Source organism: Natator depressus, chromosome 1, assembly GCF_965152275.1.
Source record: "Natator depressus isolate rNatDep1 chromosome 1, rNatDep2.hap1, whole genome shotgun sequence".
Taxonomy (NCBI): domain Eukaryota; kingdom Metazoa; phylum Chordata; order Testudines; family Cheloniidae; genus Natator; species Natator depressus.
Genome location: NC_134234.1, coordinates 92566343 through 92581016, shown reverse-complemented (window position 1 = coordinate 92581016; position 14674 = coordinate 92566343). Strand labels below are relative to the sequence as shown.

Sequence of the window (14674 nt, the reverse complement as noted above, 5' to 3'; positions counted from 1 at the left end):
ACTCTGGAACCAGAAAAGCAGGGAAGCACTGCATGAGTTGGGATCTCTGCTCCAGATGTTAATGAACGCAACGCCTGCACACACACGCAGCTCAGTAGTTATCAGACCAAGTCTGATAAATCCTTTAGTAATAAAGCCTTTATTTCAGAGTAGCAGCCGTGTTAGTCTGTATTTGCAAAAAGAAAAGCTTTCGTGAGCTACAGCTCACTTCATCGGATGCAAGCTTATACTCAAATAAATTGGTTAGTCTCTAAGGTGCCACAAGTACTTCTTTTCTTTTTGCAAATCCTTTATTGGTATCCAAAATAGTGAAGCTCCCTAATTGCATTGTGAGCTCCCTCCAAGGAACACTGCCCATAGCCAGGAATGATCAGCTCACTTGGTCTAGCCAGAACAAAACAACTTTGGTTTACTTCCTTGTTTACACATAAACAAATCTAGTGTTCTCCCTTGAACCATTGTTGTTTCTCTACAAAAACCCCTACCTATGCTCAAGTAAGTGTTCTGATGCCTGGATCCAAAATCTGCATCAGTTCCATTGGGACTTCATCTTCTCCTGACTGATTGTGCTCGGGGCTCTGCCTGTCTCCAGCACTCCGGACCCTCAGCTACTACCACCACCTGGACCCCCTATCAATTCAAGCTCCATGGAGTGGTGAGAACCCAGCTCTCTTGCTCTCTAAGTATAGCCTTGTGACCCTGACTTGTATGATCAGTTACAGTTTTTAAAACCTGACTTTTATAATCGAGTTTAAGTTAGATTTAATATTATAACTGTTTTGTTTGTTTGGCTCCCCTATGGTTATTACCTGGCAATAAATAACTCTAATGATTAAGCTGGTTGCTTCTCTCTCTTCCCCCCCCCCCCCGTGGGTGTTTTTTTGGTTTCCTCATTCACTCTGCAGCAAAGCTCCTCATACCTAAGCTAAAAGATCCCTGCAGCACCCAAAAATCCTGTGGGGTTTGCTCATCAAATGGGTTTCTACCAGAACAATTGTAACATGAAAGTGGGGATAGAGACGTGCCAAACCTGGGACATATCAGGGTGGCAGCTTGGAAGTGCTGCTTGACCCAGTCTGCTCAGGTGTGCTCTATTCCAGTGTGGTGCCCGTGGCATATGAGAGTGACAGCTTGGAGGTGCTGTTCGACCCAGCCCGCTGAGTCCAGGGATATATAAGGGGTCAGCTTGGGAGTGCCGATTAACCCAATCCTCTCAGACATGCTCTGTTAATGTGTGTGTGTGTGTGTGTGTGTGTGTGTGTGTGTTCGTTCATCTCATTCTGGGGCTGGAAGAACCCAGCCCTGGGGAACCTATGTCCTGCAGGATAGCTCCATTGTGAGGGAACTTGCAGCAGGGAGAAGTAGAGCTCCGTATGAGAACACAAGTGACTCAAGTAATACATTAATAGAAGTACAAGAGAAACCCCTCACCCCCAGAAGAGTAACCGTAATAAATGAGCATACCCCAAAGTAATGGGCAAAGCTGGTAACAACAGTACGATAAGGGAGACAGCAGTGTAAGTTTGCACTAATTTGGCATTGAAAATATGAAGAGACCACAATGAAAACTGAAATCACACAATGCACATATTGTTGTATTACAAACTCAAAACATAGGCAAGGTTTGTCAAAAGCCTTACTAAGCTTCATGAATTTTTTGATTTAGGTTTTTCATGAAAGTCTTGTGAAATTCATGGCTGTACATGATTCTGAAGGCAAATAAGGTGAAATTCAGAATTTTGCTGGACTTCTCCTTGTTTCAACCAAAAGAGGAAATTTAAGTTAAGATGGTACAAGGCCAAACAGGCTGAAATGAAAGAAAACATTTACCCAACTCTAAGGTGTTTTTCAACACTCAGTTTCCTATTCTGTATTTAAAGTGTTGAGAAATGGATGAGGGTTTCTAAATTTTTCCCTTTGTTGCTCAATCCTCTATACCCACATTAGTATTGGGTGTGGACTTGGAGCTACTATCTACGGAACAAAAATAAGATGATGTTCTACACCATCTTTTCTGAGGAAAAAAATAGAAATGTCTAGAAAGTACAGTATCAAATTGTTTAAATGTGTTTTATGCTCATTTACAATTCTGCAAAAAATTAAGTAATCTGGGGTCAATTCCTGCTGATACTGATACCTTGTTGGATTGCGTGATCATAAAAAATATGTGTTAATAGTGCAAACAAAAATAAATCTCTAAAATATAGTGACATAAAAACAACATAAAGTAGCTAAAGAAGTTAACATTCTGTATACGGATACAATTCTGATATATCTAGATTTGCATTAAAATGAGATTTACAAAGGGTCATATATTGAGACGTGCTCAGTACCCACTACTCCCATTGACATATTGGTGGGAGTTGTTAGTACTCCTAGAACTTTTCAGGATTTGAACCAATATGTGAGATAAATTACCAAGTCCTCAAGAACAGTATTTCAATTGCTGGCTCTGCTTTTTTAGAATTTTCAAGAACTAGCCTATGGCAGGTGAATCATCTGAGATGAAATAAAAAGCAAAGCCTATTTCTTTCTCCACTATTTTGTCTGCAGTGTATGTTTGTGAGAGAAAGCAGGGGAGGAGGTCATCAGTCAAACAAATGCAAACAGAGCCATTCAGAAACTAAAACGGACTGTAATAAATTGGTATCATGAAGGAGAAACATGTTTTATCTAATGAAAGTCCACACTACAAAAAATGTTGTACAAACCCTTTAAATCTATAGTTACTCAACAAGAGAGCTCCCATCTTTATAAATTACATGCTCAAGCACTTTATTAGCTAAATCTCTCCCTCTGGGGATATTTAACGAGTGGTACATAATTTCTCTTTTTACAAGAAGCAACTGGTCCCAGTGGCAGTGTTCTTCTGGTTTCACCTCAAAGAGGCAAAGCGGGGGAGCATTGAAATTTGTTTTTAAATAAACTAATTATTATGCAAACAAGTCCTCTGCACTACATTAGTGAAATAAAGAACTGGATTTTAACATGAATGCAGACTCTGAAACAACTCAAACCTCTGTGAGGCTGAATGCAGTGAAATATTTATCAATATAAAATATAATCATATTTTTGTTGACGTCCTGTTTATACATACAAATAATGGACCCTCTCCTCCCCTCACTGAAGACAACCAGAGTTTATTAAAAAGTATGGGAGTTTGAAAAAGTGAATAAAATATAGCATGTACACTAAATAGATGTGCAGATCCTGACATCAGGTGCTAGCTGACTGAAGGCCATGCTGTCTTCATGTCTTTGCAGCTGATCCCAGAATATCTGCTTTGCAGTTTGGGAAACTTCCATACTGCATTTTACAATAAACGGTAAATAATCATGCCCCCTCAAGCTATAGTGCCTGTCCTGGCACAGTAAGTAATGGTGTCTCTCTTGTTGCTGGCCTTCCTCTCCAGTTTCCCTGAACCTTCTCTTTCCATCTCTTTCCTCTCTCCCACTTGGCCCCTCTTATGATTGTTCTCCCTTTCTCACTGTTCCATATTTCTTCTTAACTCCACCTTTTACCCTTTCAATTCAATCTCTCTCAATATGCTTGATATGATGGAGGGGGAAATAATGGGTGCATTTATTTTTCCCAACTTCTCCATGTGATGTGGGACCCAAGATGTGCTTCTCTTCCTCCCCTCTCCCCATAAGGAGAAAATCCAGGGAACAGGGATGTCAAGTTTCACTTTCAAGGTGTGCAGGAGGTCTTTACCTCGCACTCCTCTGCTTCCCCCTCTGGCTTCATCCAAGACAGAGTATAGAAAACTGTAGGAAGTCTCCCTTCTCACCTGTCCATCTGAAGAAAAATTTTGCGAGCCCGGTTTGCATACTCCTTTCCCTTCAGAGAAGTACGTAATCTTGGCAATCCAGGGCATCCCATCTGAAGGGAGAAAGCCAAAGGAAGGGGAAACAAGAAATGCCTACAAGAAATGCATACAACAGGGGTCTTTCTGTCTTTTCCCCAGTCCCTGTTGTGACTCCCTGCTCAGTCTCTTGATGAGGGAGAGTTCAGGAAAGGAGGATAAGAATCTGCTCAACAACTATTACCACAGTGACCTCTGATGGCAATGTTCCTTCACCTTTCTCCTCCCCCAAATGCCCAAACTCTACCATCAACATCCCTGACTTTTATATGATCCTTGGTTTGGCAGCTGGGCAAAGACTGCCTGGGGGAAAGAGGAAACTCATTAATCATCTTGGGTTTACTGTAAAAGAAATAATAACAATAATAATTGTGTTTTCAGATTTTGAAAGAAGTGGGTTGGGTTATATTACAATATAGTCTCTTTCAACCCCTGCCTTCTCACCAGCATCACCTCCATTGTGTCTGGATTCAGCATCAACCTTTCATCCAGGTTAGAAAAGATACAATGCTATTTGAGATAAGGAAGATGTAGAGCTGGGTTTCATCCACAGACATTTGGGACCACAGTTTCTCCCAACGGCTTCACAAAAATGTTAGAATGGGGGAGACTTGTAAGGCTGAGATGCCAGAGGTAAGTACTATGGAGGAAGAGGTACAGTTGTCCGTCATCACACCCCCTGAGAATACTGACAGGACTAACTGGAGCTTTCCTGTCAGTCCCTGCTATGTCTTGGAGGTGAGACAGTAATATACTAGGGCTCAAAGTATCTGTCACAGGCAGATTCATGAGAAAGATTATGGTTCCTTCTCTCCATACTGAATGATTCCCACAGCAGAGGATGACCTGTCAATTATCCGGACACAGATGAAGAAAAAGCTAAAGGACTACAGAAAGAGAAGCTGCTGCTTGGGCTATAGAACTGTCCTTTTTTTCAAAGGTATCCTCAGTGTAAAAGGTTTCTCTTTAAATGGAGCTGAACTCTGGCTGCAGTAAAACATCACACACAATAAATACTAGGCAGCATCATGTGAAGCCACATACAGCATAGCCAAACAGATACATCTACAGTGAAAGTGAACATAATACTTTATTTACCACTAATATCAAAACCATCATCCAGTTTGCCTTCAAAAATACTTCTTTAAGATCTCTTCTGTGGTGAGGGACGAGAGAAATAGCACATATTGGCTAAATATAATGTAGTAACATACCACATTCTTCCTTCGTTTCCCCTTATTATACAATACTGTAAAAGAATTTGTCCTACTTATGTCTTGTTTAAAACCATTTGCTTCCATCAAAAGAATATGTGGTCCAGTTGTAGAACCATAAAAGTAGTGCACATTTTCAAACAGGGAGAGTATTTATTTATAAATTTCTCATGTTCATTTTGCCCGATCGTCCCCCCAAGATCTACTCAATGGATCCTCAAAACTTAACAGTTCTTAGTTCAAGGCTCTCCGCAGGCCTCTCAGGTTAGTACATTGGCCAGTTTGATCTCCTGGGAGCAATGCTTGGTTATGAAGTTTATTAGTATTTCTGTAAATAGTTTGGGAACTGGTGAGAACTGGAAAAAAAAGTGCTCCATATTGTAGTACAGAGAAGCAAAGGCTGATCTTCAATAACTGGGCTGGAATGAGTAGGTTCAGATTTTCATAGATACCAAGGGCAGAAAGGACCATTGTAGAACACAGGCCACAGAACTTTCCCCAATTCATTCCAAGAGGACATCTTTTAGAAAAACATCCAAATCTTGATTTCAACATTGCCAGTGAAGGAGAATCCACCATGATGTTTGGTTAATTGTTCCAATGGTTAATTATTCTGACTGTTAAAAATGTACACCTTACTTCTAGTTGAAGTAGTCTAGTTTCATCTTCCAGCCATTGGATCATATAATATATTTCTCTGCTACATTGAAGAGTCCATTATTAAATATTTGTTCCACATGTAGGTACTTACAGACTGTGATCAAGTCATCCCTTAACCTTCTTTTTGTTAAACTAAACAGATTAAGCTCCTTGAGTCTAGCACTATAGGACATGTTTTCTAATCCTTGAATTATTTTGTGGCTCTTCTCTGAACTCTCTCCAATTTATCAATATCCTTCTTGAATTGGGGATACCAGAAATGACTTGGTATTCCAGCAGCAGTCACACCAATACCAAATATAGAGGTAAAATAATCTTTCTAGGCCTACTTGAGATTCTCATGTTTATACATCCCAGGATCACATTAGCTCTTTTGGCCACAGTGTCATACTAGGAACTCATGTTCAGCTGATTATCCACCTAGATCCCAAAATCTGTTTCAGAGTCACTGCTTCCGAGAATACAGTGTCTCCCATCTGGTAAGTATGGCCTACATTCTTTGTTCCTAGATGTATACATTTACGTTTAGCTATATTACAACACATTATTTGCTTGCACCAGTTTAACAACTGATTCGGATCGCTCTGAATCAGTGACCCTATGTTCTTCATTTTTCACTTCCCCGATTTTTCGCTCAGCTGCAAACTTTATTAGTGATGATGTTATGTTTTCTTCCAGGTCATTGATAGAAAATGTTAAATAGCATAGGGCCAAGAATGGTTCCCTGGGGGACCATATTGGAAACGCACAATCTTGAGGGCGATTCTCCGTTTACATTTAAGATTTAGTTAGCCAGTTTTTAATTCAATTTGATGTGTGCCATGTTAATTTTATATCATTCTAGGTTTTTAATCAAAATGCCATGCAGTGCCAAGTCAAAAGTTTTGTAGAAGTCTAAGTCTAAGTATACTATTGCCTTTATCAACCAAACTTGTAATCTCATTAAATATCTATGTATATGTGAAGTTAGTTTGACAGGATCTATTTTCCATCAACCCATGTTGAATTGCATTAATTATATTACCCTCCTTTAGTTCTTCATTAATCAAATCCTGTATCAGCCACTTCATTATCTTGCCTGGGATCGATGTCATGGTGACAGTCCTATAATTACACAAGTGCACCCAAGCAGAGCTGAGCAAATAATTTATTTTTCTGTTTGATGGTGGAACACAAACATCTGAAAAAAACCTGGTTCATTTCAAACCAAACTGCTTTTTCTTTGTTTTCTCTGTTCACTGAAGTGAAATATCAATTCAAAACAACCATTTTTGACAGTAAATGCCGAAAAGTTTCAACATTTCTGATTTTTTTCCAGTTATTTTTTAATCTAAACTATTTGCCAAATTCAACCTGAATCCATGCATAGTTTTGATGCCCCCCATAATTAACTTTTTGCTGAATTTACTATTTGCTGAAAAATATTCACCCATTTGTACATCCAGATAAGGTCTTGGAAAGTTAAACCTCTTGGTGATCAAGACCAGGATTCACATCCTGAATCTCTTATTTTATGCTTTGTTCGGTGACTTCATGTCCCGTACTGCCATGATTCCTCTTGATTTCTTTATGGAAGATGAGGTGCACTCCACAGAAACTCTTGTTGGGAAGTCTCTTCAATCCTCACAATTTGGAGTAAATATTCCACTGCTCTATGCAATCAAGTTAACTTCTGAAGATTTTTGGTGGTTCAGACCTAATAAAATGGTTTTCTTGGAGTCTGTCAGGTCTATGATATACTATTTTTGTGGTCTCAAGGACAGTTTATTGTCAGTGGATTTCTCCTTGGTTGGTAAAAGTAGAAAAGCCTTCCCCTATCTGGGATGTTTCCAAGCAGCAGTTATACTGAATGTTTAGAACCACCAGGGCTGGCAGGATCCAGGGTCAAACCTGAGCTTTTGCCTTTGGAAGTCATCCTCGGAAATGTGGAAGACATACAAGGAGCAATGTTTCCTGTTGTACACATTTAACTTCCTGCTGGCACTTGAACAAAAATTATGAGGACAGCTTCTACTATCAAATCCTCATTGATCTTTGGTCCTTTAAAAAAAGATGGGACAAAAGAATCAGCAGAAGAACCTTTACCCCCTTTGTGCCCTCATGTTTGGTGTTTTTAATTAAGTCATTGGCCCTGGAGGCTGAAGAGCTGGTCAAAGTGTCAAAGGTCATTGAGCTTCAATGGCAGACTGTTAGCCAATTTCTATGAACATCCTGTAACTGGAAAATATCAGGGAAATTCCAGAAGACTGAAATAGTGTTAATTTTGTGTTAATATTCAAAAAAGGGTAAATATGATGACATGGGAAAGTATAGTCTAGTTAACCTGACATCAATCCCAGGAAAAATAATGGTAAAGCTGATAGAGGATTCAACAGATAAAGAATTAAAGGACAGGAATATAATTAATGCCAGTCAACATGATTTTATGAAAAACAAGTCTTGTCAAACAATCCTGATTTTATTCTTTGAGATCAACGTTGGTTGATAAAGGTAACTGTATTGATGTAATATACTTTGACTTAGCACTACATGACATTTTGATTAAAAAAAAGCTCTATACAATTTCATTAAAGCACTCATTCAATGGATTAAGAACTGGTTCACTGACAGATCTCAAAAAGTAGTCGTCAGTGGAGAATCATGATCAAATGGGTGTATTTCTAATGGGATTCCACAGGGACCAGTATGAAGCCAAAAGCTGTTCAACATTCTCATTAATGGCCTAGAAGTACATATAAAATCACTGCTGCTAAAATTTATGGATGACACAAGGATTGGTGGAATAGTAAATAGCGATGAGGGCAGGGCAATAAGAGATAAAATACAGAGTGATCTAGGTCACTTAATAAGCTGGGCACATTCAAACCAAATATGTTATAACCAAAAGCGAAGGAATGCAGGCCATACCTACAGAATGGGGGACTGTGTCCTAGAAAGCAGTGCCTCCAAAATGGTCTTAAGGGTCATACTAGACAAGTAACTCGACATGAGTTCCCAGCACGATGCTCTGGCAAAAAGGCTACTATGAATCTTGTATGTATAAACAGGGGAGTAATGAATAGAAAAAAAGAGGTGATTTTAGTTCTGTATAAGCACTGGTGAGACTGATATTGGAATACTGCGTGCAGTTCTGGTGTCCATATTTTTAAGCAGATGTTGCAAAAATCAGAGAGTGTGAAGAAAAGTTATTTGAGGGCTGGAGAAAATATCTTTCAGTGAGACACTTGAAGAGGTCAATCTGTTTTACCTTATCAAAAAGAAGATTGTGAGATGACTTGATTACAATGTGTAAGTACTTTCACAGGGAGAAAATCTGATTACTAAAGGGCTCTTTAAACAATTGGATTGGAGAAAGGCATAACAAGAACCAATGCCTGAAAGCTAAAAGCAGACAACTTCAAACTAGAAATAAGGCACACATTTTTAACAGAGAGGGTGATTAACCACTGGAACATACTTCCCAAGGAAGTAGTGGATTCTCCATCTCTTGATGTCTTTAAATCAAGACTGGATCCCTTTCTGGAACATAAGCTTTAGCCCAAAACAAGTCATGCTTTAGTCAAACCAAAGTTATTGGGTTCAAATACAGGGGTCACTCTGTGAAATTTTATTGCCTATGATATACAGGTCAGACTAGATGATCTAATGGACCCTTCAGACCTTAATCTCTATGAATCTATGGCTAGTCAGTCCCTGATTTACAGCTCTAGCTGCTCCAAAGACTGCAAGGAAGGGACATGACTCATTTGTGAGGGCCAGTGGACATGTTTACTCCTATTTCCTTTTTTTACCCATTTCATATATGGGCTCGTGGATATATTTATTATTGGTGATGAAGTCCCAGCTGTACATGGCTGGTGTGATGTCAAAGAGGATGAACTGGCCATACAGAATATGGTTTCAGATAATCAGAGTCTAGAGTCACATACTAGTATTATAAATGGGGCTGTGGATCAAAACTAGCTCAGAGAGAACGGTGCCAGCAAATGAATCACCAACACCACTTCCTACAGCACCTGGACTTTCCTAAAATATCCCTATGCAAGGGAAGAATAACCCTGTAAAAGCTCAGCCCTGCAAGACCTGTCAAGATCACAACCCAGAAGTTGTACATTCAGAAATCTGTAACTATTAGTAAATGCCACTGTGTGAATGTAACCCACACACCTCCTGGGTGTGGTGCTCTGTCCCATCTAGTGGCACTGAGACCACTTAGAGCGAGAGATTAATGAGTTTGTTCTACAGCAGTCGTGGGCAACCTGCGGCCGACGGGCTGCACGCAGCCCATCAGGGTAATCCGCTGGTGAGCTGCCAGACAGTTTCTTTATATTTGCACGGACACCCGCAGCTCCCAGCAGATGCAGTTCGCCGTTCCCGGCCAATGGGAGCTGCAGGAAGCGGCAGCCTGCTGAAAGCAAGATTAGACCAACAGTACACATGATTAACTTTGTAATATAATGTCTCTCTTGTACTTGTCTAGCTTTCCTTGATAGTTGTTATTAATGTTCTCTCTGTTGTCTTATAATTTCTCTATTTAATAAAGTTTTCTCTGTAGTGGTTTTGATTCTGCTCAACATTAATCTGTTGTGGTTGTGGTTAGTTGTTTAGCCAAATCATCAATAGCTGACAGCATAAGATAAAGTGAAAATTTATTGAGGATTTTAGATAACAATTATTAAATTCTATATTCAAATTGCCCGAGATAGATGTGCAGTCCACTTTCAAATTTCCTGTTTTTCCAATTATGGGTTAATTAGCAATGTGTCTAAGGCACTCAAAGTCACTCAAACTTGCATAATTATTTTGATAGCGTTAGAATTATCATTCAGTGGTGTGATATGGGCAGGCCCAAACATGTCCTTGCAGATATATTACATCTGTGTTTGAGCATCTTCTCAATATTTCACCAATGGGGCATCTACCAAACGCTAAACATTAGCTGGTTATCCTGGTTATTGTCAGATGTTTGTACGGGAAACATTTTTGGAGTTCTATAACACAAAGAATATAGGTTTACAAAACTGGTGAAGCTGAAACTTGTCACCTGTGGAAGGGTGGGTCTAACACAGGGGTCTCAAACATGCGGCCCGTGGGGCTATTTCCTGCAGCACACCAAGCGGCCCACCAAGCAGCCCACGCGTCCTCCCTCCCCCCCCCGGGCTACCTCCAGGCCAGGGGTGGGCAAACTACAGCCCGCGGGCCGGATCTGGCTCGCGGGATTGCCCCCCGTGGCCCTGCCAGCCCCGCACTGCTCCCTGAAGCGGCCGGCACAACATCCCTGCGGCCCGGGGATGGAGCCGGGGAGGGGGGGCAGAAAGCTCCGTGTGTTGTCATGGCTTCCAGGCACCGCCCTCCACAGTTCCCATTCGCCGGGAAGGGGGAACCGTGGCCAATGGGAGCTTCAGGGGAGGTACTTGGAGGAGCGACAAGGGCATCGCGCGGAGCCCTGTGCCTTCACCAGCCCCCTCCCCCGGGCCGCAGGGACATGGTTCCAGCTGCTTCCTGGAGCAGAGCGGCGCATCACAGGGGCCGGGGGCCAGGGTGGGCAGGCCCCAGGGCATGCCACTGCCACCCCGGAGCCTGCACCCCAAATCCCTCCTGCACCCCACACCCCAACTCCCTGCCCTGAGCCCCCTGCCACACCCCGCACCCCTCCTGTACCCAACTCCCTTCCCTGAGCCCCCTGCCGCACCCCTCCTGCACCCCAACCCCATGCTCTGAGCCCCTGCCACACTCTGCACTGTGACCCTCTGCTGCACCCCGAACCCTTCCTGCACCCTAAACCCCAACACCCTGCCCTGAGCCCCCTGCCACACCCCGCACCCCTCCTGCACCCCCTGGGGGAAGGGAGAGGGCGGAGTTGGGGTGAGGACTTCAGGGAAGTGGTTGGAATGGGAGCAGGGAAGGAGTGGGAAGAGGAGGGGCAGGGGCGGGGCTCATGGAAGGGGTGGAGTGTGGGCAGGGGCAGCGATGGGGGGTTTGTCAGTGATGCGGCTCTCGGACCAATGCACTAGTCCTCATGGTCATTTGAGTTTGAGACCCCTGGTCTAATAGCTGATTCAATCAACACTGAGAACATTTAATATCCATCAACCCAGCCCAGCCCTGTGTTTACAGTATGGGGAGGATGCCAAATTGAGGACTGACAAAGACAAAGGTCTGAGATTGTAGAAAAGAAGGAAATAGGGCATAAATATGGAGGTGACATTCTGAGTGTCTTAAGAAAAGTGGATCCCAGTTCTTTGGACTGGACAAGACTGGTCAGGACTCACCATTGGGTGGGAAATACCTTATTAGACAGGAAGTATAGGCTACAGATTGTGATTTATATTTTTCTTTTACCTGTAACCTTATGTTTCCAAATATTGTTACTTACTTTTAGATGAATCTTTAACTGAAGCTTTATTAAATAATCTTTATTTTGATTATACTATAGACACACCTAAGTGCCTTTGCTAAGGACAGTGTTGAACTGATGTGAAGTTGGCAAACTGAAGTGTACTGCTTCCTGGGAGACATCAGCTTTGTTGTACATTGCCGGTGTCCAGAAGATAAGGGATTGGACACTCGAGTGTAACGAAGAGGGGTCTGTAATTTGCTAGCCTGCAAAGAGAAAGAGTGGGACTCACAGATTACCTGTGCTTCCAGCAGCTGGCAGAGTTGGGAAGATTTCCACTGATGGGTACAGACAAGCCTCCCTCACACTGTAAACAGTTGGTAGTGATTTACCTTGGATATCTTGGGTAATGCCAAAAAGTGTTGCAGTTGGCACCTCAAAGACCTTTTTTCTATATCTAAATTACTACTGTAAAAAAATGAAAGTTTTGATACTATTACTATGAGTTTCATGAAAGATAGCAATGAAAAGAAGTGTCTACTAACATACTCAGTGTTTCAAATGCTCATGAGTTTATCATGAGTCTGATGATAATTGGTGTTCTTTTTTAAGCATCAGCTCCCAGAGTCAAGTGATTAGGTGGAGAAGAGAAGATTACTCATCCTGTGCAGTAACTGAGGTTCTTCAAGATGTGTGTCCCTATGGGTGCTCCACTGCAGATGTGGCAGCACTCCTGTGCCTGGGATCAGAAATCTTCATCAGCAATGCCTGTTGGACCGCACATGTGGGCCTCTCCCATCTCATGCTGTGAGTAGGACTGTATATATAGCGCTGTGCAGTCCGACTGCCCCAGTCCATTCTCCACCACAGGGCTTCTGTTTGAGCTCTGAAGCAGAGGGGCGCAAGGCAGGTAGTGGAGCACCCTTAGGGACACACACCATACACATGAGTAATGGCATAGTGATGGGCAAAAGTGTCCGCTGATGCCCATGTGGCCACTTTGCAAACATCAGCAATTGGGACATTACAGACATTATTGGGACATTACAGACATTACAGACATTACAGACATTATTGGGACATTACAGACATTACAGACAATTACAGACAGCAATTGGGACATTACAGAAAAGCAATGGAGGTGGAGAGTAAGCCAGTGGAATGTGCTCTAGTTCCAGGAGGACGTTGTTGATTGTGTAGGTCCTCCACTGTGGTTTGTACCCCCTTAGCAAGGCTGGAGACGTGAAGCTATTATGCCCATCTCCTGACTATGGCAGTTGCGATGGAATGGGCAGCGGTACCCGCAAAGTTTAAAGAGGCTTGTAGGTTATATGGACCAAGAGGTGTCCCTCAGATATCAGCACCTGGAGTTGTTTTGTTTTGGGTTTTTTTTGTTCTTAGGAAGGTCTTGGCAAAGTTCCTGTATTTTAGAATAGTTGAGGTAGTTGTACTTGGCCAAGAGAGCCCCGTAATTAGATATGCAAAATTGGAGCATGGAGGATGAATAAACCTTGCATCCAAACAAATCCAATCATTTCCAGTCTCCGTCATGATGAGTGGATCGAGGTTGATATTGGCATATTTTTTCTTGCACTGCATTAACCACAAAGGAGTTTAGAATGGGATGAGAGAAAAGAAATTCCATATCCTTTGCAGGAATATAATATTTTTGTCTACCTATTTGCAGGTCTGAGAGATGGACACCAGCGTCTGCCAGACCACTTTAGCAGGATTGAGAAGAGCATCGTTAATAGGGAGGGCTATTTTGGAGAAGGAGGATGCGTGCAGGAGATAAAGCAGTTTATGTTGCTGATCTTATATTTCCTCCAAAGGAATCTGAAGGGAGTCTACAATCTTGCAAAATAATTATTTAAAATGTTTGAATTCATCAGCAGCAGTAGGAGGTGGAGGCATGATAGCCTCATCAGGGGAAGAAGAGTAGAAATGTAGTGGTGGTAGAGTTTCCTCCTCCTCTTTTTCCTCTTGATCCATTACCAGGGAAGGTTCGGTCTCTGGTGGGAGAGAGATCAGTGGAGAAGGTATAGGTGTTCAGCTTTGCTCCACGGGAGGCATCCCGAACTGTGCTCTGTACATGGCCCAGAGGTCCCAGTATTGCCTATGTGAAGGGAGTGGAACGTGGAGTTGCATCCATGGTGGTCCATACCAGGGTTCTGGTCCAGGTGTGGACTGTGAATAGTGAGAACATGTAGAGGAAGTCATTTGTGCCTGTCTCGAGTAAGAGGGCATGATGGAGCACTCCTCTTCTTTCTCCTTGTCGCTGAGGAAGAGGGAATGCTGTCCTGGAAGGGAAAAGGGAAGAATGTCGTGAGTCTGGAGAGGAGGGTGGAAGTGCGGGGAGTTCGTGTTTGAGCAGTGGTGACTCATGGCACTTCAGATACAAGTAGATCTTTAGGATATCTGAATTTCTGGGGAGGAGAGAGGAGCATCATCAGCACCGGTGCATGAATCAGTGTGGAGGGAGAGAGGCATTTTCCTGAGCAGCCAGCAGGTGGAGCTGAAAACTTGCTTGGTGCCGAGGATTGGTTCAGAGCCAGCGGCTTTGTCGGTGCTGAAAAGGACACCGATGCCGATAGTTTT

General features: G+C 42.4%; 1 protein-coding gene across 2 annotated transcripts in view; it reads right to left on the bottom strand.

Moving 5' to 3' along the window:
- The window catches only part of GPC5 (glypican 5), a 1060457-nt gene that overhangs the window by 995414 nt on the left and 50369 nt on the right, over positions 1-14674 (bottom strand). The gene's annotated exons all lie outside the window — the stretch shown is intronic.